Source organism: Panthera leo, chromosome E2 (genome assembly GCF_018350215.1).
Source record: "Panthera leo isolate Ple1 chromosome E2, P.leo_Ple1_pat1.1, whole genome shotgun sequence".
Taxonomy (NCBI): domain Eukaryota; kingdom Metazoa; phylum Chordata; class Mammalia; order Carnivora; family Felidae; genus Panthera; species Panthera leo.
The window spans coordinates 59,431,619-59,447,348 of NC_056693.1; the positions used below are offsets into that span (position 1 = coordinate 59,431,619).

General features: G+C 53.4%; 1 long non-coding RNA gene across 3 annotated transcripts; it reads left to right on the forward strand.

The window, feature by feature from the left end:
- Nucleotides 1–500: 500 nt before the first annotated feature.
- On the forward strand, nt 501–11,307 carry LOC122209055. 3 transcript variants are annotated; one of them, XR_006197429.1, is made up of 4 exons: nt 501–2,462; nt 3,451–3,560; nt 4,891–5,050; nt 11,140–11,307. It is a non-coding gene; the product is annotated as an uncharacterized LOC122209055 (long non-coding RNA). The 3 variants fall into 3 exon arrangements; XR_006197428.1 differs by lacking the exon at nt 11,140–11,307 and having other exon boundaries at nt 4,831–5,750; XR_006197427.1 differs by lacking the exon at nt 11,140–11,307 and having other exon boundaries at nt 4,891–5,750.
- Nucleotides 11,308–15,730: the final 4,423 nt, after the last annotated feature.

Below are 15,730 nucleotides of genomic sequence, written 5' to 3' on the forward strand. Positions count from 1 at the left end.
CTGACGGGCGCCGGGACGAGGCGCAAGTGGGCGGGGTGGCCGCCTCTCGCGACAGCCGCGCCGGCCAGGCCCGCCCCTCGCGCTGATTGGCTCGGGCTGCCCCTTCTCGGCCCGTGATTGTTCCGGGTCCCCAATCCGATTAGCCCCCGCCCCGTCCACGCCTCCCCGGGGCTGTCGATCACGCTGGAGCCGCCCCGTCCCGCCCCGCGGCGACCGGAGGGGCGGCGCGGCGGAAAACCCGGGGCGGATTCCCGGTCGCTTTTGTTCCCGCAGATCAGCGCGCAGTATTGTTTGAGGTGAAAGCCGGGCGTCCGACCTTCCCGCTTGACTCCCGGGCGTCGCCGTAGGGACGAAGAGAGTATCTCCGAAAAGCTGCTGGAGCGGGGGCTCCGGAGACCCGAGCCGTGCCGCGGTTTTCCCTCAGCGAGGCTGTGTGACCTTGGCCGAGTCGCTTGGCCTCTCTGAGCCCTGGGCGCCTCCTTGGAAACCGAGGGTAACCCTCACCGCCCCGGGGAGCGGGAGGGGGCTCGCGAGAAGGTCGCGAGCTCGCAGACGGCCTGCGCCCGCCCGTGCGAGCCGGCCGGCCCGCCTTGGGGCGAGAAGGGAGCCGCTCTGTCCGCAGACCTCGCCAGATGCGGCCATTGTTAAGTCAGCCGGCTGTCAGCGCGCGAGGACCCCGGGGCACGAGCAACGCCCCCTCCCCGCCTGGCCTGTGCGCGGCCCCCACCGCAGGTGGAGGGGAGGCCGGGGCACCCGACCCCCGTGAGTCCTACAGCGGCAGGCCCGGCCCCGCAGCAGTGGTCCATTCTCCCTGCCCTTCCCCTTGGAAGTGGGGCCGTCTTTCGACTTCTGGCGACCTACGACTCATCCGTGTGTGCCAGGCTCTGAGGCCCTGCCCTGCCCGCCCTGTGGAGCCTACACCCTGGTTCTGGGCAGCACACAAGAGCAAGGCACTGAATAAATGCACGCATTTCTGCAGGACGTGGTCCAAGGTGCTGGAAACTTCCTAGCAAGACATTCGCCAGCCTTGGGACCTCAAGGCTGAACAGACTTTGCAGAGCCACTCGAGGGAGAGAAGGAAAATGTGCTTCCCACTCCCTGACCCCTCTCCACGCCTGGGGCAAAATTTCCCAGAGCCACCACGGTGTTCTTGGTCAGTGAAGGGAGGAGCAGGCACCCAGGTGGCAGTCCCAGGCAGTTGAAAATCCACATAGGCAGGAGGGGTGAGGCTAGTCCCTGCTGGGTCTCCCTGCCTCACTTCCCCGGTACAGTCTACTGTCTACAAGTAACCACGTCAATCCTTGTTCACTCTGACCTCACCTTTTCAAGTCATTCCAGGGAAGTAGCCACATTCCAAAAGCTACGATAGGAGAAAGGAAAATAATATGGAAATCAGGGCAAGTCAACACGTTTGCCTCCTATTGGTTAATTAGGTTCCTTGGAGCAGAAAGATCTTGGGACCTTATGGCGCTGAGGTTCCTCCAGGGCAGCCCCACCAGGATGTGAAACCTCCAAGCTGTGGTGTCAAGCTGACCTTCGTTCCAGTCCCAGCTCTGGCCAGCTCTGTGACCTTGGCCCTTCACCCAACCATTCCAAGCCTCAGTTTCCTCATCTATAAAAGGAAACCAGGAATCCTGCTCCCGGCAGCTAGCAGAGATGCTAACCGGCCCTGGACAGCTGGGGAAATTGAACCACAAGTGACGATCGAGGTCCCCCAGCTCCTGACCGCCTTCTTGTCCCTTTTTTGCTCTGCCGTTTGCTGTTTAACTGGACAGCGTATGGATTAGGGTGTCCTTGTAATAGACAGAAAAGAACAAGCAGAGACTCCCGGTGGAGAAGGCCGTGTAAAGACAGAAGCAGAGATTTGGAGCCAGGGGTCGCCTGGAGTCACCAGGAGCTAGAAGAGGCAGGAAAGATCTTCGCCTGCAGTCTCTGGAGGGAGTGTAGCCGTGGGACACCTTGACTTTGGACCTCTGACTGCGGGAGAACACTTCCGTCGTGTTAAGCCCCAAGCTGTTTGCTGTGGCCACTCCAGGACAGTCTTACAAGTCTCATTTCCCCTCATCCGTACTCCAGCTCAGTTTAATCCAGCTCAGTGGATAATAAACCACTACCCTGCGGGAGCACACCCCACAAAGGGTTTGGGGGCCTCCAAGAAGAATGACACCCAGCTCCTCGACTTTAAGGAACAGACGCCTGGACTCCTGTTCTGGAAGCCGATGGCCGCTCATCTGTGGGAGCTTTCTATGAGCACACAGTTCCCTTCCCCAGGAAACAGCCAGGAGCCTCCTGGAGACTAAAGTGGACGGTGACCTGCCAGTCCCTCTGAATGCTAGAAATGCTGTCTCTTGGGGCTGGCCGTGCGGCTGTGGTTTTCTCAGCCAGCTGCTGCCCAGGGCTCCTTCCCTAAAACAGCCTCCAGCCCCAAGCTGTTTGGAGCTGGTCCCTTTCCCTGACTTCAGGTGGGACTTGAACGTTTCTCCACCTTCTACAGAGTGGAGGGCCTGAGGATCTGTGGGAGGAGGCCGGGGAGGGGAGCTCAGTGTAAGTCCAGAGGGTAGGGCGTTCCTCCACGTGATCAAAGGGGCTGTAGGTAAAAGGGAAGCAGGCCGTGTGTTCGGATGAGAAGAGATTCCCGGTACAACGCTGTGTGGGACAGCAAAACTCACTCCCAGGAGTGAACATACCTGCCACGTGCCTGACTCGGGCCAGGGACCGACAGTACAGTGGGCCCTGCCCTCGGCAGCTTGCGGTCTAGGGCCAAACAATATGTCTGTCTATGTTTTCCAAAGGACTGGAGTGGAGTATAAATTAATACTATTGTTGAGAAAGAGACAGAGAGACTTGGGATTCACCCCAAGTGCCCCAGAGAAGCGATTTTGCAATGAGGATGGGCTGTGCCTGGGATGACTTCCTGTGTCTGAAGGGATACGGAGTTGCCGCGGTCCTGGAATGCGGCTGAGGCGAGAGCTCGGCCACCTGGACTCCAAGTCCAGCCCCCGGCCCCCATGGCCCCGCTTCTCCGTTCTCTCGTAGAACCCAAGCCTAGGGGAGGAGCCTGGAGGCCATGTTGTGGTAGGAAAATGAAAACAGAGTGCAGGTCGCGAGTCCCATCAGCAGGAGAAGTCCTTGAACAGTGGGGCAGAAGTACGCACCCAGGCTCCCTCCTGGATCCGCCGCTTTACCTTCCCTTCAGGGTCTGTCGAGGGGTGTGCCTGGTCTCCAGTTGGAGACACGTGCTGATGTGCGTTTTTCCTTTATCCAAGGCCCTGTGTTTCTGACACAGAAAACAAAGGGACCCCAAACCCCTTCCGTGCAGGCCTTACGAAGTAGGTCCCTGATCTCACTGATGGCATCGTTGCTCGGTGCCTCAGCCCCTGATGGCCTCTCGTGATGGCCACAGCTCTGTGAGCCTGCTTCTGAACTGCTGTCACTGTTCACGTTTTACAGATGGAAAGGTCATCGTGGGCCCAGGGCCATGCAAGTTTGTACGCGTTGGAACCAGATTCTGACCTGAGTCAGTTGCCCAGAATCTGCCCCTCCCGGAGGAAAGCGTAAAGGTAACTTGTTTATTCGTTATTTCTGCAAACCAGAGGCTCCAGCCATTATCTGTTATCTGCCGCATGCCAGTTTTCCTTAGCCGTGGCCTCCCACAAAGTCCACCTGGAGTCGTAAACGGGCAGTTGTCCCAAACAATGCCTGGCGCTGATTCTGCACAGACACACATTTTCCTCCAGGGCAGACTTGCTTTCTTAGGTGTCTGTGGCCTTGGGCTAGGTGCCGTTGCCACGGCGGGAATTACCTGGGCTCTTCTTTGAGATAGATGGTGGTTCCTCAGCCTGACCCCGGGTACGGATCCAGACTCCCTGGGGGTGGGGTCTTGGACGCCACATTTCACCAGCTCCCGTGTGACCCTTGCGTGCACCTCGTGGAGACGTTTTGCTGTCAGGCTTCCCGTGTGCTGCTTTGGACCGAACAATAGCAACCACCAAAATAATCAGTTAAGTCCATATCACAGGCCTGCACCTTGACCGGGATCTTCCCTGTTACAGATGGGGAAGCTGAGGCACCATCCGGGGCTCGTGGGTTCTCGACAAGTCCTGAGCCTTATTTGTGTCGTATGTCTGTTCAGTTTTCACATTTGTTCGTTTCCCACACCACAATGAATTCACTGCTGCTTTTGGTTTTGTGCGTTTTCTCTTTCCACCATGGAAATTTCCAAGCATACCCAAGAGTCAGTCGACTAGTGTAGTGATTCCCTGCGTCCCTACTGCCCAGCTTCCTCAACGGTGACATTTTGCCATTCCTGGTTCATCTGTTTCCCCCACCCTGCTCTAGCACATGTACATAATTCTTCTGGACTATTTTAAAGCAAGTAAGTTATGGATTTTATATATATAAGTAATCAATAATATACATATATATTGTTTTGCCTGGTCATGAGGTAATGCATGCTCCTTGTACAGAGATTTTATCTCACTAGAAAATGATATAGAACTCACAAAGAATCTCACTTCTCAGTCATAACCAACGTCAACATTTGAAAGTACATCTTCCTAGACACTGTTGTATTCATATGTATTTATGCACACCTATTTTTACAGGAGCAGTCTACTCTCCACAAAAATAGGGCTGTTCTCCACATTTTGCGATCTCTTCTTTCCACTTAACAACATATCCCAGATGTCTTCGCCTGTCACGGACTCTCTTCCAAGTCCTGGTTTTCAAGGGCAGCCCAGAATCCCTTTGTTTGGGCGTACCGCAAAATTTTCTACTAATCCCCAATTGCCGGACATTCAGCTTATTTCTGTTCTGCTGGCTGAGTTTCAGAAGGCAGTTCTGCTTATCCTGGACCTTGCACCAGGCTGAAACCCGACCCGCCTCCTCCAGATCCCCCATGTGTTTCCGAGAAGTACGAGCAGGGCTAAAGCGGAGGAACTGGATTGCTTCCCAGTGCCATCCCGATCAAGGCTTCACCGCCGGGCCTGTATCTCAAGATACAGAGCACACCCAGACTCAAGTCGGGCTGAAAAACACATTTCAAAGGCAGGTAACGTATTGTTTGGGTGACAAGGTGTAACTCTGAAATGTGGGAGGATTCTTTTTCAACAAACACGCCAGAGCTCACCCAGCCCAGTAAAGCTTCCTCCTTCAAGGTGCTCACCCCAGAAGGCCAGCTCCTGTTGCGATAAAACTATGACTGCTTGAAAATATACATGTGAACTCCTCTTTTAAAGTTGCCTCCACAGTCTGTGTAAATAGTTTTTGGAGACACTGTAGGCCAGGAAGTCTTTGTGCTTCAAGGTGGATTGACATCTGGAAACAGTCCGTACTGCAGACAGAAGAGTCTACTATGTCTGGTTTGAGCAGAAACAGATTTATTAAGTTACAGCAGGGGCCTCGGAGTGTCTGGCAGGATTGGAGAATAGATGTGGATACCATTTTTCTATCTTCCTCTTTTTTTTTTAATGAATTGCCTGTTCATGTTTTCTGCACATTTTTCTATCAGGTTTTGGGTCTTTGTTTCTGTCAATTCCTAAGAGTTCTTTATATATTAGAGCTATAAAAGCCCTTTATCTGTGATTTATGTTGAAAATATTCTGTCCCAGTTTGTCAGTTGCCTTTGACTTCATTTATTGTGTTTTTACCTTGAAAAAAAGTGTATTTTTGTGATCATTTTTTGCATCTGGATTTTAAGTGGTGGTTAGAAGACCCCTCCCTACACCCAGGTTATAAACAAATTAATCTGTGTTCTCTTGTATTATGTGTATGGTTTCATTTTTTTTTTTTTTTTTCATGTTCGGGTCCCTGAACCATTTGGAGTTTATTCTTAAAAATTTTTTTTTTTTTTAACGTTTATTTATTTTTGGGACAGAGAGAGACAGAGCATGAACGGGGGAGGGGCAGAGAGAGAGGGAGACACAGAACCGGAAACAGGCTCCAGGCTCTGAGCCATCAGCCCAGAGCCCGACACGGGGCTCGAACTCACGGACCGCGAGATCGTGACCTGAGCCGAAGTCGGATGCTTAACCGACTGAGCCACCCAGGCACCCCTGGAGTTTATTCTTATGCACAGTATGAGGTATTTGCTTTTGAAACCCAGTTTTATTAAATGTATCAATTACACCAGGGGTTGCAAATTAAAATGCTTTAAGGCCAGGCAGAAAGTAAATGATTGAAGGTAGGTGGTATAATAAAATAGGGTGAGGTTTGTAGGTGGTCAGGGATTAGATTTAAAGCGCACGTACACACACACACACACACACACACACACACACACACAGTGGGTGTGTTAGTTTCCTATTGCTGCCGTAGATAAATTATCACAAACTTCGTGGCTTAAAACTACAGCATCTATCCTCTCATGGCCCCGGAGATTAGAAGTTTGGAATCCAGGGGGCAGGGGGGCAGGGGGGCAAGGTAGGCTCCTTCTTAAGGCTCTGGTTAAGAATATATCCCAGGCCTCTCTCCCAGCTTCTGGTCCCTGCTGGCAATCCTTGGTGCTCCTTGGCTGTAGCCACATCACTCCAGCCTCTGCCTCCATCTTCAGGTGGTTGCCTTCCTATCTCTGTGTCCAATTCTGTGTCCACCTCTTCTGACAAAGACCCCAGGCATTGGGTTCAAGGCCCACCCGAACCAGTGTGACCTCATTGGATTACATCTGCAAAGACCCTATTTCCAAATAACGTCACATTCATAGGTGCCAGGCAGACATGAATTTTGGGGGGACATCACTCAACCCAGAACAGTGAGCGAAAAGCAGAGCTGTCTGGAGCCCCCCGCAGCCTGCGTGCTCAGAGCTTGGGCCCCTTATGCTGCTGTTGGGGTCATCTCCACCTAGCAATAAAGAGTCGCTCTATCGGGAAACTCATCACACTTCATTCTGAGAATCAGTCTTGAAAAGCATTGACAGATTGTCACTGGAAAATGCCCTGAAAAAAGGAAAAAGAAAACTGATGGCCAATTCTTCCAAATGTGAATAGACGGCCTGCCCCACAGCCAGTAGAAAACAAGTTTGTTCAGCATGAATATTAGGGCTTCCCCTTGGAGGCCAGGTCTCTGTTACGTTTTTTCCTTCAGAGTAAGAGGTGAATTTCTACAGATTCCTCTGTGCTGAAAGAGGGCCCATTTCATACCAGAGAAGGAGGAATGTGGTGTCTCCCCTGCCTAGAGATGGGGGAGGGGCTCTCTTGCAGCTAATGTCCCTGTCAGACCTCCCAGGGTGGCAGAATTCCCAGTCTTTGCTTATCTAAACACTAATCTAAGTGAAGAGATTTTGCAGATGTCAAGTCCCAAGTCAGGTGACCTTGACACACAGAGATTATCTGGGTGGGCCTGGCATAATCAGGTGAGCCTTAGAAGTAGAGAGTTTCCTCTGACTGCTGGCAGAGGGGGTGTCAGCAGCGTTAGAAGCGTCAGGAAGACATATGGTATCATTGCTGCTTATAAAACAGACAGGGCCTCATGGGAAGGAAGAAAAAGGTGGTCCTGACCTATAGCCAGTAGGACACAGAGACCTCAGACCTGTAGCCTCAAGGAGGTAGATTCTGCCACAGGCAACAACCCAGCCACCAAAACCTTGACTTCTGCCCATTAGACTCTGAGCAGAGATTCCAGATGGGTCTGTTCAGATTTCTGGCCCACAGAATTTCCAGATGATACATGGGTATTGTTTTAAGCCTCTAAGTTTGTGGTGACTGGTTATACAGCAGTACAAATTAATCTACCTCTGCTTTTGTTGAAGGTCTGGGGGCAGGGACACTAAGAAGGGGGGGGGGAATGGAGACGTGGGATTGAATAATCCCATTCTCCCTCCTGCTGCACCCTCCCACCCACCCATGAGAATTTCAGGCCCTTGCGTGAGACATAGAGACACCACATGAATGGGGCTTGGGGTGTCCTTGGTGGCTTCAGAGGTTGATGGAAATCAGACATATGTCCCCTCTTCTTGTGCTTAAGCAGTTACTGAAGACGAGGGAGATCGGTGGGTCTAACCACATTTTATCCTGGTGTTTTATAGGTTCGTAGGACCAGGAGGAATCCTAGTACTTAACATAATTAGCATAATCGATTCCCCCTTTGGGGTAACATCCCGGAAAATTGCATCCTGCCTGCGCCCCCCCAAAAAAAAGCAAGCGGCAAAGTTTTTTCTCTAGGTGCACCTAGCTTTGGGCAAGTCACTTCCCCCTCCCAGGAGCTCCTACTCATAGACTTGGAGGCAGCGGGCATGAAACACGTGGCTTGCAGCAGGTGCTCAATAAACGTTAGCAGTTGGGTTGTTATGACCGTCAAGTGTAACGCCTGTTGCACTTCACCCCACCCCCATGTCGCTAAGCTGCATGACCCAGGGCAGCTCTTCCAAGTGCCCTTTCCTCATCCTGTCACAAAAGTGAGGACCAGAGAAGGAGCTCGCACAGCTCCGGCCACACAGGCACTTCACCCGGGCACAGGTGCCCGCTGCCAGAGCGGAGCCTTGCCTGGAAAGGTAACCCCAGGAGCCCTGAGCATTGAGAGGCCATGTGGATGGCAAGCGCTGGGTTTCAGGTGGGGGTTAAGGTCCGTGCTGAGCAGGGCAGTTCAGGGGCTTGCAGACCATTTTGTCTCTGGCAGGCCCTGGGACTCCTGTGTCCCAGAAAACCCTCCGGCGGGAGGAGGAGAGGTCAGTGCCTGCAGCAGAGGACTCTGGAGGGCCTCTGATGGAGAGGGGGTGTGAGGCAGGAGCAGGGGGGTCAGAAAGGCCCTACTCAGGCAAGGCTGGCCCAAGGCCGTGGGAGCAGAGGTGTGGGGGGAGGGTCTAATCTTGGAAGAAGGCATCTTGGTCCCTCTAAAGGGAACAGGTGTGGTCCTTTACCTTCCCTCGCAAAGAAGACAAAAGGCAGACACGGGTGTCTGTTAGTGGTTAAACTGTGTCCCCCTAAAACTTGTCTTGGAGCCCTAACACCCAGTACCTGTGAATGTGACCTTATTTGGAAGTAGTGTCTTTGCAGATGTAATCAGGTTGAGTGAGGGCATTTGGGTGGGTCCTAACCCAAGGACTGGTGTCCTTCTAAGAAGAGGAGACACACGGGAGAGGCCATGTGAAGCTAGGGACAAAGACTGAAGGAGGCCTGGAGCCCCCGGGAGCTGGGATAGGCAAGAAGGACCCTCCCGTAGAGCCTTCGGAGGGAGCAGGGCCCTGCAACACCTTGACTTTGAGCTTCTGGCCTCCAGAGCTGTGAGAGAACACATTTCTGCTGTTTGAAGCTCTACCCCCGTGTCCCGGCTCCCCGTCTGTGGTGCTCTGTTACGACAGCTACACAACGCGGACCTGGTCTCCAAGGCAGGGGTGGGGACAGCCTCTTGGTAGATGTGCAGCATGGCTGGTGAACTACCAGAAAGCCCTTCCCAGTTGTTCTCCCACTGGCTACGAAGGTTGGAAAACAACACTTTCCCATGCCTGGCTTCCCTTGTATCCAGGAATAACCTTGTGATCCAGTTCTGGCCAGTAAGATTCAAGTCAAAGCCTGACGAGGGGTTTCTGGAAAGTGACTTGCCTCGCAGAGGGGAAATGTGTCAGGCAATCCTCTTTGCCCTCCCCATCAGAGCATTCTGGAACACAGCACAGCCACAGTGGTGGAGGCCTTGTTCCCTTGTGATGACACACACGAGGGAGACTCACCCAGACCTTGTGCCTGGCACCACCCAGGCACAAGCTTCTTGTTTGAAAAATAAACCCACGTTTGTTCAAGTGAGTTGGGCCCTCTGCCACCTGCTGCTGAATGCCTTCTTAGCCGATACGGCGGTTTGCCCGCAGGGGCCTTCCCAGACCCATCTCCCCTCCGGTGGACCAGAGAGGTTGAGGGCAGACACTCCAGAAGTCAGAGTGAGCAGATTCCAATCCTGGCTCTCACCCCCAGCTTGCCCCGTGTCCCCCTTCCTCTGCAAGATGGAGGCAAAAGGTACCTACTTGAAGAGGCGGCTGGAGAATTAGATGAGAGCCTGCCTAGCAGGTGCTCAAGACGCGGTGGCTGCCAGCATCTGTAGGAACATCTGCATCCTGTGGTCTGCTGAAGACAGGAGCCCCGCAACACATGCGTTGCTGTAAACATCGGAAACGGCCGGGGTGAGCGGTATCCACGTCACCTGGACTCTGAACAAGCTCTTGCTGCCGAATGAGTGCCCTTGAGCTGACTGTGTGTGTGTGTGTGTTTGCAGCACAGACAACCCCCAGGTTGGCCCAAGCCATTTCCACGACAGAGAACAAAAATGGCAGTATATCATCACAGCTGCGGTCAATCATCACAGCTGCGGTGGGCTCCGTGCGCAGGACACAGAGTGGCAAGTCACTTTTAAAGGACAGACAGCTAGCAAGTGACAGAGCTCGGCCTTGCGTTTGGGAGCTCACTGTGCCTCCTGCCAGCCCAGCCAAGCTAAAGGTTTTGGCACCAAAGGAGGGAAGGCCGAAGGAAATGCCCGGACAAAGCGCTTTCACGCCTCATTTAACCCTTGTGACATGCCTTTGAGATCAATAGATCCTTATCCTCACCTGGCAAAGGAGGCGACTGAGCCTTGAGGAAGGAGAGCTGAGTGGATGCGGGTGGAGCAGGGCTAGAACCAAGGTCTCCTGACCCCCAGTCCTGCCGCCCCATCCACCCGGAATGGCTGCAAATGGAGGCTGAGTAGAGATGACAACCCTGTGGGTGAGGAAGGTCATCATAGGGCATCTCTTCAACACGGCTCAGGTGACCTTGGAGTCACGGAGCTCACGCTCGTGGAGACCTGCCGGAGGCTGTGTCCTTTGCATTATTTCCTTCGATTCTCCTTTCGCAGATGAAGAGACTGTGGTTCAGAGAGGCCACCTGCCCTCTGCACACCACCTGCAAGGACAGATCCCACGTCCGGTCCACTGTGTGGCCCTAGTCGCATTGGATGTTTCCTGACCGAGTGGAGGCCTTGCCTTCACATGTTAACCACGGCAACTCTGGTGCGCGGTTGTGTTTGCTCGTATGTGTAATGTGTATTTGACTTCAGCTTTAGATTCTGTCTGAAGAGTGATTTCTGAAGCTGACCGTTTTTTGAAGCCACTGGTCCATAGGTCACACGTGTGATTCTTTTCATGCATTGGCTCCTTGGCACTGAGGCTTCCTCTTTCTTACGCAGGGACAGCTTTCCACGTGGACATCTGTACAGAACTCTCAGAACCATCCCTGGCTGTGAAATACGGTAAGGCCATGCCAGCGTGTCCCAAGGGAAGTTCAGTCCTGTTGGCACACGTCTGTTGGCACCTTAATTAAACTATAAGCTCCTTGAGAATAGGGACCGACCGGTCTGATACGTTTTTGTCATTTCGAGTTTCCAGCTCTAGATGGATGCCTTGTATACAGAAGGCACTCGCTAAGTGTTTGCTGATGGTCGTTGCGACTTCCCAAATAAGTTTTTGCAATGCTTCCTCTAGAGCTCTGCCTTTTCCTCCGTAGAGATTGTGGTACCGTGCTGATTTCTCCAGTGAGTACAGAATCTTGTCTATCAGGGATGATTTATTATGTGTAATTATGTTTCTGACCTACTGCTTGCAGAGTGGAATTTTTTCCCAAAATATTGGTAATATTTCCTTATAACATAGCCTGAATCCCAGGACAGGAAAGACTTGATCTGAAGAGAATGTGGTGGTCATGTGAGGTTAACTTCTTCATCAGCAGATGAAAAAGGAGATAAAGGGACCATCAGGGGTCATCCAGCCAGTTCACTTATCAACCTGCCTTTGGAGGCTGATTCCTCACATAGAAAATAGTTGGTATGATTCACAACTTCTTCAGATGTTTTTAATGTTTTTTATTTTTGAGAGAAAGAGACAGAGGGTGAGCGGGGGAGAGGTAGAGAGAGAGGGAGACACAGAATCCGAAACAGGCTCCAGGCTCCAAGCTGACAGCACAGAGCCCGACGTGGGGTTCAAACCTACTGACCGTGAAATCGTGACCTGAGCTGAAGTCGGACGCTTAACCGACTGAACCACCTGGGTGCCCAACAACATCTTCAGATTTTTGATCAGCTGTGTTTGGCCAAGTTTTTCTGTATGAAATGTATGATAACATTTTACGATAACGTGTTCTGTTCACATCCACCCATGCTTCTGACATCACATGCGATATTACCCGTGTAACCTGCTAACTAGCAGGTCAGAAAGTCCTGAGACACGAAGGATCCAGAATTGGTTCATGCACTGTCTCATGGACACCACTGAGGACCCAGCCTCTTTCTGTCTATACATTGCGCCCTCCTCAGGGTGTTAGCCTTGACCTTAGGCTGGTTCTCCTCAGGCTAACAAGTGGCTGCAGCTGTTCCAGGCATCACATCCAGCTTCCAACAGAAGGAGAAAGATTATCTTTCTTTGCGTATCAAGTTTAAGGGGGGAGAAAAGTCTTTCACTGAAGCCCCTCTGCTCATTGGCTAGGTTGTGTCATATATCCACTGAAACTAACCACAGACAAGAGGGCTGGAGTCATCATAATGGCCCTTGATCAATCAAGATATGCCTTCTGGGACTGGGGCCTGCCTCTCCTGAAGCCCATGCATGTACAGAGTGTGTAGAAACTGGAACAAAATCAGGGGTCTCTTTGCAGATGAGGACAGTGAGGCTCAGGTCACCTGTGGTATACTCTGAGATCTGTCCGACCGCAATTATGTCTCCAACGGACCACGCTGCCACGTTACGTGAGGTGTGGGTGGGGTTGTTGTCACCCTTTATCATAAACGCACTGGGCATCACCTTCCACTAGAGCCAGCTTTTGATCAGGTACGTGCTCCGTAATCAGTCATTTCACGGCTGGGCAGATACAACCAGGCCAGGCTCCCACCTTGTCCGGAGGCCAGGTCTGCCGGGTTAATCTCCTCGTCGCCAGGGAGGACTGTGCAGCCCCTGGGTGCACTTTCTCCCTTCCCGGCCACCCCGCGGCTAGTTCTCCGGGAGCGAGGGAGGGGACGTGTTGCTTCCCAGTCCCGTCAGCCTCTCTGGGAAGTTGGCTGAGAGGCGAGGTTGGAGGGGCCGTCTGTAGTGGGCGGGGACACCCCTGGACTGATTCACCCATTGCTGGGCCGTTGCCACGGATAACTGAGGGGTCACACCTCCACGACAGCCTTCTCACCCTCTGGCTCACGTGCATGCACACAGCACGGTGCGTCACCAGCACGGACACGGGCCCGTGTGCTGCCCCGGTCCTGTGGCGACCGTGCCGGCACCCCCTTCGTCGTGTCTGGGCTCATTGACAGTCGGCTGTGTCGGAAATGAGAGCAAGCTGGAAGAGCCCAGAGACGCGGGAGCCGTGGTTCTTGGCTGTGTGGCCCCAGGCGCACCACTCAGTCTCCCCGCACCTCACTTTCCCAATCTGCATGGTGGGCTGCCGTGTGGCTCGGGGACCGTGGGTACGGCGGTGTGCGTGTGGCCGGCACCCGTGAGCAGTGGCCGTTTCTCACAGCCGTCGGGGTGTAGCCATGGCAGGTTCGGATGGAGTGAATTAACCTCCTGGTGGCCACCCGACCTCTTGGCATTCTCTGAAAGGAGAGCCTACGTTTTCCTGTGGGGGTGGCCTTCCAAGTCTGTGGGCTTGCTCTTGCTTTGTGCGGGGCAACAGGGAAAGCAGCCTCAAATGTTTGCTTCTGGGCGGGTGCCTTAGCTTCCCGTGGCTGCCATAACAAATGCCCACAAACTCGGTGGCTTGAGACAACACACGTTTTTATCTCACTGTCCTGGAGGCCCAAAGTCGGACACGAGTCTTACAAGTTTAAAAATGGGGTGGGGCTGGAGCTCCCAATAGCCAGAACTGCTAGGGGGGGACAGGTCTGGCTCCCCCACCGTGCACAGAGTCCTGGTCCTGCGTGCACAGGGCCGCTACAGGGAAAACGCAGCCCCGGGTTCTTCTCCCCTTGGAGGCTGCGGTAGGAGGTGGAGACCAGCACCCTTCCCTCGCCTTCCCCGAAAGAGTGCACTGGCGCAGGGGTGCAGGGTGGAAGTGAATGTGTTTGGACAGTCGACAAAGACTCTTATCAAAGGCCTTCAAGGAGAGCTTGACCCCCCCTGAATGTATCCACCACATTTTGCGTGAAAGGCCGACGTGCACTTTTTAAGGCAGAGTTTCTGGCTTCCACAGCATTCCTGCGGGGGTCTGAGATCCGAGGGACGTTGAAGAGTTGGGAGAGCAGCGTTCGGAGCCCAGGCTGCGTTCTGGCTGTGAGGCTGTCCCTTCAGGTGTCTGAGCCTCCGCTTTGCCAGCCTGGACAATGGGACAGCCCTGCTCACTGGCGTTGTCGCCGTGGAGACACAGCCTGGCACCTGGAGGGGCTCCGCGGCTGGCGGCGAGGCCCAGTACCAGCAACACTGGGATTTTCTGTCTCCATCCTTCTCCCCAGGGCTGCACCGGCCACCCCGCGTTCCCGGCCATCAGCTTCCCCAGCAGCCTTTCTGTTTGTTTGGAACAGTTTCTCGGGGTCTCCTAGAGAGAAGATTCTCAGCTGAGTTCCGGCAAACGGACACGCTACCCCACCCCCTGCTTGGAGGGATCCCAGCAGCTCCCTTGGCTGCCCAGCGAAGAAGAAGAAATGATGTCAGGAGTGTTTCTCTCTTGAGGAAGCTGGAGACTCCTTGCAGCAGGACGAGAAGACACTATCAAAGGGGATATAGGGGGGCTTGCCAAAGCATCCTTGCACGGTGCTGTGGAAACATCCGTTTCCTCTGTCTGCCTGGAGAGGGGCTGGGTCAGCTGGGCTGGTGGTCTCAGTCTTGGTTCTCTCAGCCTGATTGTGCTCATTTATGTCACAAAACATGCACGTGGCTCAGGACCAAGGGGGCTGGGAGCCCCAGCTCTAGACTTTGGGTAGACACGAGGGGCTCTTTCTGGGCTCCACATCAAGGCTTCCCCTCCTGGTGAGCACAGAGGTGGCGCTGTCCTTCGATGCCCGTGGCACTGACAAGCAGGGCCCATGGTGAGCTTAGTGTCCACAGAAGACGCTGAAGGGCCTCTGCTCTGGAATCGTGTGACCGGAGCTTGAATCCGGGCTCCATCGCGTAGAGGCTGTGCGGCCTCAGGAAAACTGCCCAGTCGGAGTCTCGGTTTCCCAACCAGCAGAATGGTGGTGGCAAGGTTCCTGCCTCCACAGGTGGTCGTGAGAGCAGAAAGGGTCCCAGTTGGAGGGCGTTCCGCACAGGTCAGTCCGGACACACGGAGGGGAGATCGGAAGCAGGAGCCACCGCTATTTCAGTCACCTGACTATGAAATCGAAAGATCGGAAAGTACAGAAAACGTCAAGGGAGAAGAAACCCCAAGGTGTTCACAGCCCCAGTCCCCGGAGACACGCGCTGCTAGCTTTCGTTAGGTGTCCCTCCAGCCTATTTCTACGTGTGTGTGTGTGTGTTTCGTGGGCTCAGATCACTGCTGAATGAGCACAGCCTGTGTCTGCATATGCGTGCTAGTTTTTCTTAAGACCCGGCATGGTGTTGCTTAACCCACTTCTTTTAAACTTAAAAATGTATCAAGACCATTTCCTGCAAATCATTACATTTTAGCATGTTGCATATTTTCCCACACTTTGATGTTTCTGAAATAGGGATGTGTTTTAGAATCGTTGTCAAAAGAAACATCCCAGCTACTTCTCTCTTTTTCTCCCCTGAAGGGGGTTATGAGATAGGCGATCCGTGTGACAAATGACAGCGTCTCAGACTCCAAAAAGCATGGCGTTCTGAAAGATGCCTTCTTACAGG